The sequence below is a fragment of the Urocitellus parryii genome, chromosome 8, assembly GCF_045843805.1.
Source record: "Urocitellus parryii isolate mUroPar1 chromosome 8, mUroPar1.hap1, whole genome shotgun sequence".
NCBI lineage: Eukaryota > Metazoa > Chordata > Mammalia > Rodentia > Sciuridae > Urocitellus > Urocitellus parryii.
This window is the reverse complement of record NC_135538.1, coordinates 8,961,127-8,978,701: the sequence shown is the minus strand read 5'-3', so window position 1 is coordinate 8,978,701 and position 17,575 is coordinate 8,961,127. Positions and strand designations below refer to the sequence as shown.

Genomic DNA, 17,575 nt, shown 5'->3' with positions numbered 1-17,575 from the left:
TCTGGTTTGTGAGTTCCTTGGTAGTAGAAATCAATGTTTAATGACTTTTTTCTGACAATATGAGTTAATGTTTAAGACTTGAGAAAATGATTTTATTTATACAGAAAAAAACAAAAGTAAAAATCATCTGTTATCTCTCCATTCACTTGATATTTCCACAATTTCTGATTTTATTTTTTCCACTCTTTTAGGAAATTTACTATAGATGGCATTTGTGATTAATTAGAGAATTATTTAACATGATCGAAGAGCTCTCTTGTCTCCTAAGTCTTAAATTTTTATTTCCCCTTAATTATGTTTTTAAAAAACCTAATTGTCTAGGGGGTCAGGATCTTTAATGTAAACTCACATTTTCCTTTAGTACTGAAATACTTGATTAAGAAATCAATACCTCTTGCCAGGCTTGGTGGTGCATGCCTGTAATCCCAGCAACTGGGGAGGCTGAAGCAGGAAGATCACAAGTTCAAGGTCAGCCTCAGCAATTCAGCAAGGCCCTAAGCAACTTAGTGAGACTCTTCTGTCTGAAAAAATGAGGTGAGGGGATGGGGAAGTGACTGGGTGGTTAAGCTCCCCTGGGGTTCCGTCTCTCGTACCAAAAAAAAAAAAAAAGTAAACAGTTCTTAAAAATTATTATATTTTAAATCATCTCTGTGCAAAAGAAATGCAATATTAGCCACATAAATAGGAGCTGCTTTAAAAAATAAAAACTGGTGAAATTAATTTTAATTATATGTAACCCAGTATATCTAAAGTATTATCGTTTCCACATGTAATCAACATGCAAACCTAATAGACTGTTATATTCCCTTTTCTTCCCAGTACACTTCAATCTTGGTTAGCCGTGTCTTAAGTGCTCAGTTGCCCCATGTGGTTAGTTGCTACCACTTCGGGCTATGAAGTTTTAGATAGTTTTTCTTTTTGAGAAACGCGGTGCAAAGGTGCAGAGATCACTAATGCATGTCTTAGAACCTTGAATAAAAGCATTTAAAATACTTTTTATTTGGAAATTATACTTTGATAAAAGTTGGAACAGGGTACAAAATCATTCTTATTCAAATTTACCTGTTGTTAACATTTTGCCTTATTTATTCTATCTTATATACTCATGACTACCTCCCTCCCTTTTTCTTTCAGTGAATAAATGTGTGCATTTATGTGTGTGTGTGTGTTTTAGTCAGGTTTTTGCTGCTGTGACTAAAAGACCTGGCAAGAACAATTTTAGAGGAGGAAAAGTTTATTTTGGAGCTCGCAGTTTCAGAGGCCTTAGTGACATTTTTAGAGGACTACCCTTCCCCCTTTCTAATAGCATGTTCTGCATTTTGGATTTGTCAGATTCTTTTTCTTTGTTAATAACTTCATTTAGTCATTCTCAGTCAGAATATTAAATAAATGATGGATAGATGGCCAGCTCCATTCTTTGGGACTTGAGACTGACATGCTGAGGGAAGAGTGTGGTGTAGAGGGAAGCAGCTCAGGACCACCAGGAAGCAGGGACGCACACTTAACCACCGAGTCACATCCCCATTCTTTAATTTTTTGTTTTGAGACAGTGTTCTGCTCAACTAGGACAAAATATAAATATATACCCCAAAGGCATGCCCCGGGAGACCCACCTCCTCCTGCCACACCCTACTTGTCCACAGTTACGACCAAGTTAAACAGGGGATTAATTCACTGATTAGGTTAAGGCTCTCATAACACAATCATTTCACCTTGAAACTTTCTTGCAGGGTTTCACACGTGAGCTTTTGGTGGACACATATCTAAACTATAACATACATCATATACCATATATGATATTTGTCCATGGATCATTGGAGAGGATGCGTCTGAGTCTGAAATACTTCAATGTGTATTTTCTAAGAATAATAATCTCTCTCACAGAAGCATAGTAGACACTAACCAGCTTCAGGGAATTTGTCATTGATTTAACATTCAGTTACTGTCCATATTCCACTTTATCAATTGACCAAATAATATCCTTTGTAGCTTTTCCTATACAGGATCAAATTTAGGACCATGTACTTAGGTATCTTTACACCTTTTTAATTGGAAACAATCTCAGTTTTTCCTTTTTTTCTTTAATGATATTGACATTAAAGAGGACAACCCTTCCCTCTTTCTAATAGAATATTCTGCATTTTGGGTTTGTCTGATTTCTTTTTCTTTGTTACTAAACTTGAATTGATTCTCAGTCAGAATACTATATAAATGATTTTGTGTCCTTCTCGTGGTTCACATGGAGAGACACACAGGTATCTGCCCTTCATTACTGATGTAATTTTGATACCTGGCCAAAGTGCTTTATGTTTTGTCTGCTGTATAGTTAGTATTTTTTCCTGTACATTTGATAAGCAGTCTGTAGGGGGTACTTTAAAACTGTGAATATCTTATTCCTTATCAGAATTTTCCTCTAGTTTACAATCCATTGATGATTACTCCTTGAAACCTTTTTTTCTGTAGTGGTTACACAATGGAGATTTATGCAGCTGGGTATTGCTCAGTAGTAGAGCACTTTCCTAGCAAACATAAGACCATGCTTGATCCCAGGCATGGCAAAAAAAAAAAAAAAAAAAGAAAAGAAAAGATTTTTCCAGTTCCAGTATTCCCTCCACAGAACCTGGGCAGCTGATAGCATGTAAGTAAGCAGAGCCCCATTCTCCCCTGTTTATCCCTCTTTCCCTCCTTTTGTCTAATTATTCATTTACCTATATATTATCAGTATGAAGTAATGGATTTTATTTTTTTCTCAATTATTATCAACTTTAATTATTTGGATCCAGGTTGCTCAGATTGTCCCAGGTTTGACCAGTGGAAGCCCCTTCAAGCTGGCTTATGTGTCCCTTTGGTATACCCTGATCAAATTGGAATAATATGATGTTCCAGCCTCAGTTTGTACTCCTGCTGCTGCAAGTCTAGAAACTGTCATTTTTCTGAAAAATCATATTTATATTTTTAGTTGGAATGTTACTAAAAACCAAGATCTGGATGTGCTCATTGCTATTGGGGTTGTCTGCTTCTAGACTCTTTCAACAGACACATGTGCATATACAAATATGCGTATTTATGTAGGGCAAAAACACCCTGAGGCCAGTTAGGAGACAGAAACCACACAGTAGGTTAAACACATAAAGTTCAGTATAAAGTATTAGTAACCAATAAGAGAGTAACTATTAAGATATGAGGAATCTCTATAATAGAGACCTTATATATGACTGAGAGGGAGGATGCAAGGAAGAGCACGCTTGGAATGGGTTCAGATCTTATCAGAGAAGGTGTGGGTGAGCCTGTCAACTAGCATACTGTCAGCTAGCATAGAAATTTATTCACTTAGCCATGCTGCATTTTGTGTGGAATTGCTGGGCGATTCATGAATTAACCTCTAGAGGGAAGGCAGGGGGAGCAGGTGATCGCCAACTGGTGGCCAGGTGTGCAAGGAGAGATTGGGGCTGAAGACCTTCAAAGCGAATGGATTGTAGGGAGAAGAAGGGTTTGATCATTTGACATGTGACCCTTCAGGCCATAGGCAGCAGTTAGTATGGACAAGTGGTAGGAGCTCTGACTTCCTTGTCAGGGGGTGCTATGAAAGGCTACCACTACACACAGACTACAAATGTAGTCACAAGAATGACTGTATTCTGGGCCAGTGGATGGGTAGGGTTTACTATTCTCTTATCCACAAGGCACTCCCTACCCCAAGGAGCTCCAGAAATTGCAGGAACTCTCTTTCTCCTCCAGTGTTCCTCCAGCGCCCTCTACTGAGACAGTTTAATATTGTGCTCACCTTAAAGGAGAAACTATAAGGAAGTCTGTAGTTTTATTATTAAAGAGCATATGTTGAAGGGTATGTTTGGGGATAAGAGGCAGTAAACTGACATATACATGTGTGCACATATATTCATGCATAGTCATTTCTCCATATCTGTAGGTTCTGCAACCATGATAGAAAATTTCAGGAAAAAATTGTGCGTGTGTTGAATATGTACAGACTTTTTTCCTTGTTATATTCCCTAAACAATATTATAAAAACTATTTATAAAACATTTACATTGTATTAGGTGTTACAAGTAATCTACAGATGATTTAACGTATGTGAGAGGATGTGCACAGATTATATGAAAATACTGTGCCATACGTTTTATATGGGACTTGAGAATGCATGAATTTGGGTATTCTTTTGGACCCTGGAACCAACCTTTTATGAGGGACAGCTATATTTATGAGTATATTTATATCTTAGAAATCATGAGTTTATACTAATATTTACAATTCTAAACTGCCCCTATGTATGCATTTCCCCAATTTATATTTGTATTTCTTTTTCCCATAGTTTTCTCAATTCCATAACTTAGCTAAAATATTTTCAGAATTTCTTTTCTCATACTAATACAAGACCAAACCTACTGAAAAGATGTTATGACTGAATATTTGTGTCCCTCCCAAATTCATATGTTCCCCTGTCCCCAGCATGATGGTGTTTGGAGGTGGGCCTTTGGGAGGTAATTAGCATTAGATAATATGGTGAGGGTGGGGCCCTTCTGATAAAATTAGTGGCCTTTTAAGAAGAGATACTAGAAAACTTGCACAAAGAAGAGGCCATGTGAGGACAGTGAGATGGCAGCTGTGTTATAAACCAAGAGAAGAGGGAGGCCTCAAAATGAAACCTACCTTACTGGCACCTTTATCTTGGACTTTGCAGCTTTCAGAACTGTGAGAAATAAATTTCTATTGTTTAAGCTACATAGCCTATGAAATTTTGTTGTGGCAGTCTAAGACTTAACTGAAGAGAGTTCAGAATTTGTTTGCAGCTCTTTCTCTTCCTTCACTCCTGCTTCCCAAACTACATGTATATAATCAAGTACTGATGTTCACAAGTTGCTTGGATTATTTCCCCTCTACTTCCCTTGGAGTGTGTGTTGTGGTCTGAACATATCTCCCCAAATCCGTATGTTGAAACTTAATTGCCAATATGGTAGTTTTAAGAGGAGGATCCTTTAAAAGGTGATGAAGTCGTGAGGACAGAACTCTTGGAAAAGAGCTTGAATAAGTGGGGTTGTCCCTCTCTTCCACTGCATGAAAGTGCCATCTATGAGGCACAGGCTTTTGCCAGCCACCTGTTTTGATGGCATCTTGATCTTGGAATTCTTAGCTTCCAGAACTGTGAAAATTTCTGTACATAAATTATCTAGTATCATATATTTGTAATAGTTGCACAAATGGACTAAAACAGTATGGTTAAGAATTCATTTGAAATAGTTGGTTGTTTCAGTTTGCTTTTAGTTTTTTGGATTTTTTTCTCTTTCCATTCTTGTTGATTATATGTTTTGAATATATAGAACATTCACGTGCATTCAGAAATCAAAACCATATAAAAAGGTAGATCCAGAGAAGTGATATTCCCTTCCTCGTTGTTTCTACTTTATCCACCCTCCTTGTAGATATTAACTTCACGATTTTTTATTTTTTATTTGAATATACATGACAGTAGGGGGTATTTTGACATATTATACATACATGGAGTATAACTTACTCAGGATCCCATTCTTTTGGTTGTACATAAGTTTCACTGGCTGTGTATTCATACATGAACGCAGGAACCTCATGATTTTCTGATCTAATTTTGTTACTTTCAGTAAAAATAGGCCAATAAATGTGTGTGTGTGTGTGTGTGTGTGTGTTTATTTTTCATATTTCCTTTTCTTTCACTGGTAAAGAGAGCTTACTGTATGTGCTTGTTTTGTCTTTGCTTTTTTCACTTAACATCTGGCAGTTGCTCCATGTCAGCTCAAATAACCTTCCTCATTCTTTTTTGTAGTTCTTGGTTTTCCATTGTGTTTATGTACCACCCTTTATTCAACCAGTCTCCCAAGTCAGAATGTTTAGGGAGTTTCCTGTATTTCACAGTTACAAATAATGTTGCAGTGAATAACCTGTATGTGTGTTGGATATGCATCTTCAGGGCAAATGCTTCAAATTGAGATTGGTGCACTGAAATGTGAAGAAATATGTAGTTTAGCTAGCTATTGCCAAACTCCCTTCCATAATGATGAGCCATTTTGCATTCCCACCAGCAATGTGTGAGAATACATTTTCCTCCCACAGCCTCATCAACAGAGTGTATCATCAAGCTTTAAAGTTTTTGCTAATCTGGTAGAAATGGCACCTCAATGTGGTTTTAATTTGGGTGTTTCTTATTATGAGTAAAGTTGAACATCTTTTCAAACATTTAAGGGCCATTTTTTTCTCTTATGAGTTATCACGTCTTTTATCTATTTTTATTTAGGAATTTTGGTCATTTTACCTTCTTCAAATTTAAATTAATTAGTTAATTAATTTAATTTGGGTTCTGAGGATTGAGCCCAGGAACTCCCACCTGCTAAGCACACATTCTACAACCTCAGCACCCTATTCTTTTACATTTTAAAAATTCTTTGTATTTGGGGGACAATAGTCCTTTATCTTTGACATATATTGCAAATATTTTCTCCTAATGAATTTTTTATTTTGCTTATTGAATTTTTGCCTTGCAAAAGTTTTATTTTTAAAAAAGTTTGATGTCAAATTTGTCACTCACTGGTGAGTGTGGTGGCACACATGTAATTCCAGCTACTTGGGAGGCTGAGGCAGGAGGATCACAAGTTCAGGGCCAGGCTAGGCAACTTAACAAGACCCTGTGTCTGTCTGTCTATCTCTCTCTAAAATAAAGAAATGGTAATATACTTCAGCAGTAGGGTGCTTGTCTAGCATGCTTGAGATCCTGAGTTTGATTCCCAGTATCGCCCCACCAAACACAAATTGCATCTAGACTTTCAGTCATAATTAGAAAGTCTTTTCCTACATGTAGGTTATAGAGGAATTTACCCATAGTTCCTTCTAACTCGGGAAAAGGTTCATGAAAGAATGCTGCAGGTAAGAAAAGCAACATGTACCTGATAGTTGTTACAGACTCTTTCATCCATGGCTTCTTACAGCAAGACAAATACTAATTAAGCACTCTTAGATATGCCAGGCAATTTGTTTTAAAGCACCTTCTAGAAATAGATTAAACTAAAGAACAGAGAGACTACCATTCTGGTAAAGTTAGAATATTAGTTAAAATTGGGAGTATAAATCCTTTTTTTTTAACCCTTTGATTTCTTGATCTATTTTGAGTTAGTCCCTAGTACTAATCCCCCTTTGGAGATTCTTGTCTGTTAAGTGGATCATTTTGTTTAAGATGATTTCTTCCTGATTTCATTGTTTTGCTCAGAGTCCAAGTGTCATTAGTGTTTTAGAATTCTGTCCATTTGATTGCAGGGCTGAAGTTATTGAAATGATGTTACAGGCTATAAAATTTAGACTTTTCTTCCTGACTCAAATTGAGGAGAGAGTGAAGACATTTGTGTGTGACATGGGTGCAGGGATGAAAACTAGTTCCTCAAATACCTTTCTGCTGTTGAGGATTTGTGTGAAAGGCCCTCCTTTGTAAATGAGCTCACCCTATCCAGAGGCTGGAAGAAAGCAGGTTCTTTTCTGCAGCTGAAAAGTTGAAAATAATATTGCAGGGATTCACTTGCTTTTTGAAATGATAGACCATGCAAAATGAAGACAGGAGTCATGGGGCCAGTGCATTTATGCTGAGCTAGTGTGCACTGATGGACAGGGGACCAGACCAGTAGGAGGAGACTCCCAGAGTCAGTAGGTCAGTGGCCTTCAATCAGCTACTTTTTGGCTAGTTTTCTTAATCTTAAAATTGAAGTGGTCTTGCGCTGGGGTCATGGCTCAGTGGCAGAACGCTCACCTGGCACTTGTGAGGCACTGGGTTCAATCCTCAGCACCACATACTAATAAATAAATAAAATTAAAAAAATTTTAAATGAGGTGGTCTTTCTCCTAGTTACTTTTATTTCCTACTTTTAGTATATAGTTCCTAAACTGCTCTTTTGAGTCTTTTTTAAAAAATTAAATGTTCACGTATGTATACAAATTTCTTTTTGAATATTCTTAATTTTAAGAATTCATCAGACCGATTGATTGGTAATGAGAGTATTTGACACTTTGTCATTTCTATTTGACTATAAGCTCTATAGGAGCAGGGACTTGGTGATGGACAGGGGACCAGACCAGTAGGAGGAGACTTGTGTTTTGTTCCAGCTCCTTGGGGAATAGTGAGGCTTACAGGCTGGAAGGGTTTTGAAGCTGTCTTATTTTTTGTGTGTGTAGAAAAAAGGAGCCATTTAATCCTTCTCAAAAATAGACCATATATTATGTCACAGGGCAACTCTTAGCAAATAACAAAGGAGTAGAGATACTACCATGTATTTTATCTGATCATAATGGAATGAAATTGGAAATCAATGATAAAATAAGGAAGAAAAATTCCTACATCACATGGAGAATGAACAATATGCTACTGAATGAACAATGGGTTACAGAAGACATCAAGGAGGAAATTAAAAAATTCTTAGAGATAAATGAAAACAGACACAACATATCGAAATCTCTGGGACACTATGAAAGCAGTACTAAGAGGAAAAAATTCATTGCTGGAGTTAATTCCTTAAAAGAAGAAAAAGCCAACAAATAAATGTCCTCACACTACATCTCAAAGCCCTAGAAAAAGAACAAATCAGCAGCAAATGCAGTAGAAGGAAAGAAATAATTAAAATCAGAGCTGAAATCAATGAAATTGAAACAAAAGAAACCATTGAAAAAGTTTTTGTCAACTAAAAGTTGGTTCTTTGAAAAAATAAATAAGATTGACAGACCTTTAGCCATGCTAATGAAGAGAAGGAAGAGAACCCAAATTACTAGCATACGGGATGAAAAAGTCAATATCACAACAGACATTACAGAAATACAGAAGATGAGTAGAAATTATTTTGAAACCTTATACTCTAATAAAATAGAAGATAGTAAAGGCATCAATAATTTCCTTGAGTCATAGAAGAAGCCATCAAAAGATTACCAACCAAGAAAAGCCCAGGACCGGATGGATATATAGCTAAGTTTTACAAGACCTTTAAAGAAGAATTCATTCCAATACTCTACAATCTATTTCAGGAAATAGAAAAAGAGGGAGTGCTTCCAAATTCATTCTACGAGGCCAGTATCACCCTGATTACAAAACCAGACAAAGACACCTCAGAAAGGAAATTTCAGACCAATATCTTTAATGAATATAGATGCAAAAATCCTCAATAAAATTCTGGCAGATCGGATACAAAAACATATCAAAAAGATCGTGCAACATGATCAAGTGGGATTCATCCCCAGGATGCAAGGTTGGTTCAACATACAGAAATCAATAAGTGTAATTCATCACCTCAATAGACTTAAAGATAAGAACCATATGATTATCTCGATAGATGCAGAAAAAGCATTTGACAAAATATAGCACTCCTTTATGTTCAAAACACTAGAAAAACTAGGGACAACAGGAACTTACCTCAACGTTGTAAAAGCTGTCTACACTAAGCCTCAGGCCAGCATCATTCTAAATGGAGAAAAACTGAAGGCATTCCCTCTAAAATCTGGAACAAGACAGGGATGCCCTCTCTCACCACTTCTTTTCAACACAGTTCTTGTAACACTGGCCAGAGCAATTAGACGAAAGTAATTAAAGGAATAACTATAGGAAAAGAAGAATTTAAACTAGCACTATTTGCTGATGATATAATTCTATACCTAGAAGACCCAAAAAACTATACCAAGAAACCTCTAGAACTAGTAAATGAATTCAGCAAAGTGGCAGGATATAAAATCATCACCCATAAATCAAAAGCATTTCTGTATATCAGTGACAAATCATCTGAAAAGGAAATGAGGAAACTACCCCATTCACAATATCCTCAAAAAAAAAAAAAAATACTTGGGAATCAACCTAAAAAAAGACTTGAAATGAAAACTATAGAACCCTAAAGAGAGAATTAGAAGATGGAAAGATCTACCTTGCTCATGGATAGGCAGAATTAATATTATTTAAATGACCATACTACCAAAAGCACTATACAGGTTCAATGCAATTCTGATCAAAATCCCAATGGCATTCCTCATAGAAATAGAAAAAGCAATCATGAAATTCATCTAGAAAAATAAGAGACCCAGAGTAGCTAAAGCAATTCTAAGCAGGAAGAGTGAAATAGGTGGTATCACTATACCAGTCCTTAAACTACAGAGCAATAGTAACAAAAACAGCATAGTACTGGCACCAAAACAGGCCAGTAGACCAATGGTACAGAATAGAGGACACAGAGACTAACCCATAAAATTACAACTACCTTATATTAGACAAAGGTGCCAAAAGCATGTACTGGAGAAAGGATAGCATCTTCAACAAATGCTGCTGGGAAAACTGGAAATCCATATGCAACAAAATGAAATTGAATCCCTGTCTCTCACCATGCACAAAAGTTAACGCAAAATGGATCAAGGATCTAGGGATTAAACCAGAGACTCTGCGTCTAATAGAATAAAAAGTAGGCCCTAATCTCCATCACGTGGGGCTAGGCCCCAACTTCCTTAATAATACTCCTATAGCACAAGAATTAAAACCAAGAATCAACAAATGGGATGGATTCAAACTAAAAAGTTTTTTTCTCAGCAAAAGAAATAATATGTGAGGTGAATAGGAAGCCTACATCCTGGGAACAAGTTTTTACCCCTCACACATCAGATAGAGCTCTAATCTCTAGGGTATATAAAGAGCTCAACAAGATAAGCACCAAAAAAACCCCCCGTATAATCCAATCAATAAATGGGCCAAGGACCTGAACAGACATTCTCAGAAGAGGATAGACAATCAGTCAACAAATATACAAAAAAATGCTCATCATCTCTAGCAATCAGAGAAATGCAAATTAAAACTAAGATACCATCTCACTCCAGTAAGAGTGGCAGCTATTATGAAGACAGACAACAAGTGTTGGCGAGGATGCGGGAAAAAGGTACACTCCTACACTGCTGGTGGGACTGCAAATTGGTGCAGCCACTTTGGAAAGCAATATGGAGATTCTTTTGAAAACTGGGAATGGAACCACCATTTGACCCAGCTTTCCTCTTCTTGGACTATACCCAAAGGACCTAAAAACAGCATATTACAGGGACACAGCCACATCAATGTTTATTGCAGCACAATTCACAATAGCTAAATTGGAGCCAATCTAGATGTCCTTCAGTGGATGTATGGATTAAAAAAAAATGTGGCATTTATACACAATGGAATATTACCCAGCAATAAAAAAGAATAAGATCATGGCATTTGCAGGGAAGTGGACGGCATTAGAGAAGATTATGCTAAGTGAAGTTAGCCAATCCCCAAAAAACAAATGCCGAATGTCTTCTCTGATATAAAGGGGAGTGACTCAAAATGGGGTTGGGAGGGAGAGCAAGGGAGGAAGATTACCTCTAGATAGGGAATAGGGGTGGAAGGGAAAGGGAAGGAGAAGGGGAATAGCATGGATGGTGAAAGGAGACCCTCATCATTATACAAAACACATGTATGAAGATGTGAATTTGGTGTCAACATACCTTATGTACAAACAGATTTGATAAATTATGGTATAATGGTGTATTAAGAATCACAATGCAAAAATAAGTAAATAATAAGAAAGAAAAAAGGTGCCATTAAAATTCTTAAATTCCCAGAGTCATATGTTTTCTTGAGGTAGCCCTTGTCTCTTTATAATGATCAAAAGTGCAGAACAATTTCTGTTGCCACATGGCAGTCAGTGGGCACCACAGAATTAACTTAATCTGGTATGAAATACCAGGATTTTCATTTACTCTGAAATTTATTTAAGTTGCTTGGATTTATGATAACTAACTACAGGAAATGGAAGGCTTTTCTGGAACAGATTTGTGCCTGGAAGGTTAACTTTTCACATTTTTTTCCTAGTAAAGAGCTTGGTGATTTTTTTTACTATTACTTTTTTTTTTTTTTTTACAAAAAATCAGTATGTAAAATATTTTGACCTAAGTTTTCTTTCGATTCATTTGAAAAAAATATTCAGCTTCTGTGTGTTACCTCCTTGGCAAGTGGTGTGGTTACAGGGATGAATGATAAACACAGATTTTTTTAATCGTGACATATTTGGTTGCAAGCACAGATAAACTACTCCAGTTGGTATAAGCAGCTAATCAAAGGAATGTATTGGCTCATGGAACTGAAGACACCCAGACGATATTCGAGTTTGAGCCATCAGGACCTGGTGTTTCTCCGAGTCTGCTTCTGTCTATTGGCTTTACTCTCAGACAGGCTCTTCAACATGATCTCTTATTTCTCACTCAGAGAGATTGAGAGATTAACCCGGAGGCTGCTCGCTCTTAGTAAAAGTCTTGGGCTTGACTCTTACCATGTGGGGTTAATCATGTATCCTAACCTGGACCAGTTTCCAGGGAGGCAGTGCTCCAGTTGGCCAAGCCTGATCCATGTGCATCCTGGAGTAGGGTAGATGTCCTGAGTTGTCCCTCTTCAAGCAGGTAGACTGAGAGAAGGGAATGGTGGTTTCCAGAGGGGAGATCAAGTCTCTGCATTAGGATCAGGGAATGAATGGAATAATATACCTTATAGCGTCTTCCCTCCTACAACCTGCAGCCTGGTGGAGGAAGACAGAATTCAGCTAGCACTAACAACAGAGTGGTCACTGTGGTACAGAAAATGCAGGCTGCCTTGGGAGCACCTGTAGGGAGCACTTTAATACAAATCATGCTTTGGGGTGTAATGAACAGAATAATAAAAATCTGATACTTAAAATTGTAGATTTAAAGGCACCAGAATTTGGTGAACATAACATTATAGTTAATCTTAGGTTGAACATTCTCATGCAGTGAATTTGTTGAAGTGCACGTCGTAGCTCCAGTTGGCTCCTTGTGAGTCAGTCTATGCTACAGAAGTACTGGCAGAAGTGCAAACTGCTCCAGGATTGGACAGTGACCATTTCATCCCTGTTCCTCTGGAGAATTTAGTGACGTACTTTTCCATGTAACAGTAGCTGGTTTAATGTTCAAGACATTGAGACAGTCATACTGTGCTGCACCTTTGGTGGGGAATCGTGAGGCTCACAGGCTGGAAGATGAGCTTGAGCTGCAGTCCCAAATCATTGCTCTGGGGCAGAGCCAGTCCTAGAGAGGGACCAGGTGAGCTTGAAAGTCAGATGTAGGGAGTGTCCTTGGGGAAGGGAATGATCACAGAACATCCTAAATAGCACATCCTAAATAGCATGGCTTTCCCTGTAGGCCTCTTTCCGGTAGGTATAGCCTTACTTTTCCTCATGTGAATCCTGATGACAGCTCTTAGGCAGGTGTGAACCATTCTGGATGGGTGGGAATTCCCCATGCTCAGGTATAGGATTGAATCCAAGTGAGCTTAGTTGATGTGGGTTTGCTCCTGAGAGGTGAATTGAACTCACTGTATGGACAATAGGGCATATTCAGGATCTGGAATTTTATTTGGTGGCACGCACAGTCAGTCTCCTTGGTAACTTGGTGACTAGAGAAAATGTATTTTGGGGTAAGATATTTATCAGAATTGTTTTATAATTTATTAGACACCAAAATAAATAAACCTAGAACAGTACTGTACATAACTTATAGGGAAGCTCATAAGTGCACCTATTACTTTAGTTGTATTAAGGTGTTCCCTGAGTTTCCTTGAGTGAGTGTCCTACATTCTCCCTAGGGCCCCACTCTGGATGTGGACTTGCAGGGACTTGGGCACAGTTCCCTGGCGTTCTTCCTCTAGTGCAGCTCTTTGAGATCCTGCGGTCATTCACCACTTCTTGTTTGCTGAGTGTATACTTGTTGTCTTCTATTATTTCTTTAGGAACATGTGTACATTTTGCTTCTCTGATTTATCACTTATGTAAATTGGAGACTTTGAGGGACTGCTGAGCTGTCCCAAAAGGTGGCACAAATGAAATGAGACTAAAGAGTCAATGAATTTTAAGGTTCCATTTTAAAAGCATGCCTGAGAATCTTTTGCACTTTTAAATAAAAGATTAGTTTATAAAAATTTTCAGTATTGATCAATATGAGTCGCATCTTCACTTTTCTTGTTCATTTGTACACATTTAGATATGAATCCTGAATATTAGTGTTTTATTTATAAGCCAGGGTTGTTTGAGGATAATAAAATATTCCCACATTGCTGATCCATTCAATGCTTTAATTATATAGCCAACTTGGTAGCTTAAGCATGAAAGGTTTCTAGAATAATAATTAATTATATAATGTGTCTTAGATTTCATATTTAATACCTTAAAATGGAAACACAAGACTGCATGCTCAGTTGCCCGTTGTATTGGTCAGGTTTTCTTAACAGTGACAAAATACCTGACATAAACAATTAAAAAGGCAAGATTTATTTTGACTCACAGTTTGAGAAGATTCAGTCCATGGTCTGCTGGCTCCATTGCAATGGGTCTGCACTGAGGCAGAATATCATGGTGGAAGGGTGTGGCAGAGCAAAATTGCTCACCTCATGTTAGCCAAGAAAGGTGGTGGTGGGGTTTCCAGTGCATGCTCCAGTGACACACTTCCTCCATTGAGTCCCCACCCCCTGCAATTTCTATCACATCTCATAATGTCATCAGATTATGAGTTCACTAATGGATTAATCCACTAATGAGGCCTGAGTTCTCATGATCCAAGCAGTTCCACAGGTCCCCACCTCTGAACATAACTACGTTGGGAACCAAGCCTTTAACACAAGAATCTTTGGGGGACACTTCATATCCAAACTCTAATATATATGTTTTCTGACCTTTCGAAGGGTGAGTAGAAGGCACCGTGGCATAAAGAGCATAGGATTTGGAGTGAGATCTCGAATTCACTCTGTGTTCTATCACCCACTAGCTATAAGCTCTTCACCATGGTTCCTTAAAAGGTCCACTCTTCATCAGGTTTACAAAATTACGTAGGGTTGTTGTGAGGATTTAATAGGATAATTTATTTCTTACATGAATGTCTAGGAAAGTGTTTGATTCCAAGACCCAAGAAGAAGTTTCTTAAATTATAACTGCTAGGCTACTATAGTGGAAAATGGGATTAAAAATAAATACATAGATATATACATATATTGTGTGTATATAGACATATGCATATATTTATATACACATAGAGACATATATGTATGTACTTGTAGCTTTTATTATGTGTTGGGGTTAACACTTAAATTTGAGGAAACTTCTTCAAAATTATCTGATGTCATCAGCACAATGGTTTGATGTACATATACAGTTGTCCCTCAATGTTTACAAAATAGGAGATTGGATCCAGGACCCCTTGGAAACCAAATCCACAGATGCCCAAGTCTCTTATGTAAACTGGCATTATATTTGGGTATCACTTGCATACATGATCCTGTATACTTTATCTCTAGAATACTTATCTCTAGATTACTAATACAATATATATGCAGTGAAGAACTCAGATTTAGATTGAAGCTGGGTCCAAGATGGTAATATGATTTAGATTTCCTGAACTTTGTCCATTTAACTTGTTGGTATGCTATTTCCTTTTTTGTGTTTCCTACCGAGCCAAACACAACTCACATTAATTCTGGGAAAAGGGCTGTAAATGTTATGGCCTGAGTGTTTGTGTGTCCCCCAAATTTATATATGGAAATCCTAACCTCAGTAATGATAGAACTTGGGGCCTTCAGGAGGTAATTGGGTCATAAGGGTAGAGTCTTCCTGAATGGGATTAGTGGCCCCAGAGAGCTCCTTCATCCTTTCTGTACCATGTGAGTAAACAAGAAGGTGGCCATCTGCAACCCCAAAGAGGTTCCTCTCCAAAACTGAAAGAGACTTTTTTGTTGTTTATTAACTATTCAGTCTGTGGTACTTTGTTACAGCAGCCTGAACTGACTAAGACAGTGAGAAAAAGACTGATGGAGGCTTACTAGCCTTGTAAATTTTTATTTTTATCTGTTGGAACAAATAGTTTGCTTTAAAATTAAAATGCCAGTAAACTGAGGTACATGGAGAAAATACTAATAAAATTATATGACTTGTCATTCTTGTTTAGCTTATCAGGTATAAAAAGGATCTATAGTTCTATGCTTGGTTAATTTTAGTACTAAAAATTCCAGTATTTTGAACTGCAAAGTTCCATTTAGGCAGAGTATTTAATGATTTATGACTAATCTAGACATTAAACTTCAGCTGAAAAATGCCTTCAGCCCCTTTTTCCCTTTCTTCCTTCCCCAAAACTTAAGTTCACCCTTTCCTCATGACTTAGGAATCTGATAAGTTAGCATTCAATTTTTATAATGTGTGTGCATATTGTTTTTTCAAAAATTAGATGCAAAATCTGACCACCACTGCATCAGACGTGCAAGATAAAGTAGTTTCTTCTGAAATCTAGATTGTAGAAATGTCAGGGCTTTTTTTTTTTTTTTTTTGTGGCAAGTACCTTTTTGTTGCGCTTTTTCCTAAAATAAGCCATTTCAATAAAATACCATTTATATGGCTTTCAATGAATTGGGAATACTTATTTTCCTGAACTGCAGTTGATATTAGTGATATGATCCTAAGGGTATTAAAATATTCCCAGGTATCCTCTGGATTAAGAAAAATTATCTTAGGCATAGTTTTTAACTTCATTGCATTATAATTAATTGAAAAATAGAAGTTTACATATTTCATATAAATAAAACCTTTCTCATTTAAAAGTTGCCATGACCCATAAGCATATGCATGTAAAATTATAAATATGAAATATATATACATATTCCTAGTCCCTTCACTTGCCCATTCTGCGCCTAGCCCTGGTCTGCTTACCACTTCATTTGGGTTAGTGCACTGACCTTGCCCACTGGCTTCTCTTCTGACTTTCCTTTATCCTACATAATGACCACAGTAATGTTTTTGAGGCATCCAGGCATCCCCTCAGAAGCCCTCTGACTTTCTTAGCCCTCTCCACTGGTCTCTTAACTCCTAATTATGGCCACAAGACCTCTCTGGATCACTGTGCCTCTGACTTCATTCTCTGTCCCTTGTCTCTGAGGTGAGTCCTCCTGAAGCAAACCAAGCTTGCCCCTGCCTTTGGGCTGAGGGCCATGATGTTGACTGTATGCCCCGACTGGTTCTGCCTTCCTGACACTTAGATTTTACCTTCCTTAAGGTGACTTCTTCAGAGAGGCTTTACCTAACACCATATTTTCACTTCTCCAGCTTTTTTTCTTTTTACCTTTTTAAAAAAATTGATGCACTATAGCTATACATAATGATGGGATTTGTTATCATATATTCATACATGTACACTATATAAAAATATTAGACTATGATTTCTTAGTGTTTCCCCTTCTCTCTCCTCTGACCTCTCCCTGCTACTTTTCCTCTACTGATTGCCCTTTGATTTTCATGAGACCTCCTCCATCCTGACCTTTCTTTTTCCTTTCTAGCTTCCACATATGAGAAAATATCGGACCCTTGAGGTTTTGAGTTTGGTTTATTTTGTTTAACACCACAATCTCAAGTTCTAACTATTTTCCTGCAAATGACATAATTTCATTTTTCTTTATGGCTGAATAAAACTCCATTGTGTATATGTGCCACATTTTCTTTACTTGTTGATCTATTGGTGGATATCTAGG

At 37.3% G+C, this 17,575-nt stretch overlaps 1 protein-coding gene across 5 annotated transcripts in view; it reads left to right on the top strand.

Annotated features, from left to right (window-relative positions):
- Positions 1-17,575, top strand: part of Tulp4 (TUB like protein 4) — a 226,818-nt gene that overhangs the window by 75,583 nt on the left and 133,660 nt on the right. The gene's annotated exons all lie outside the window — the stretch shown is intronic.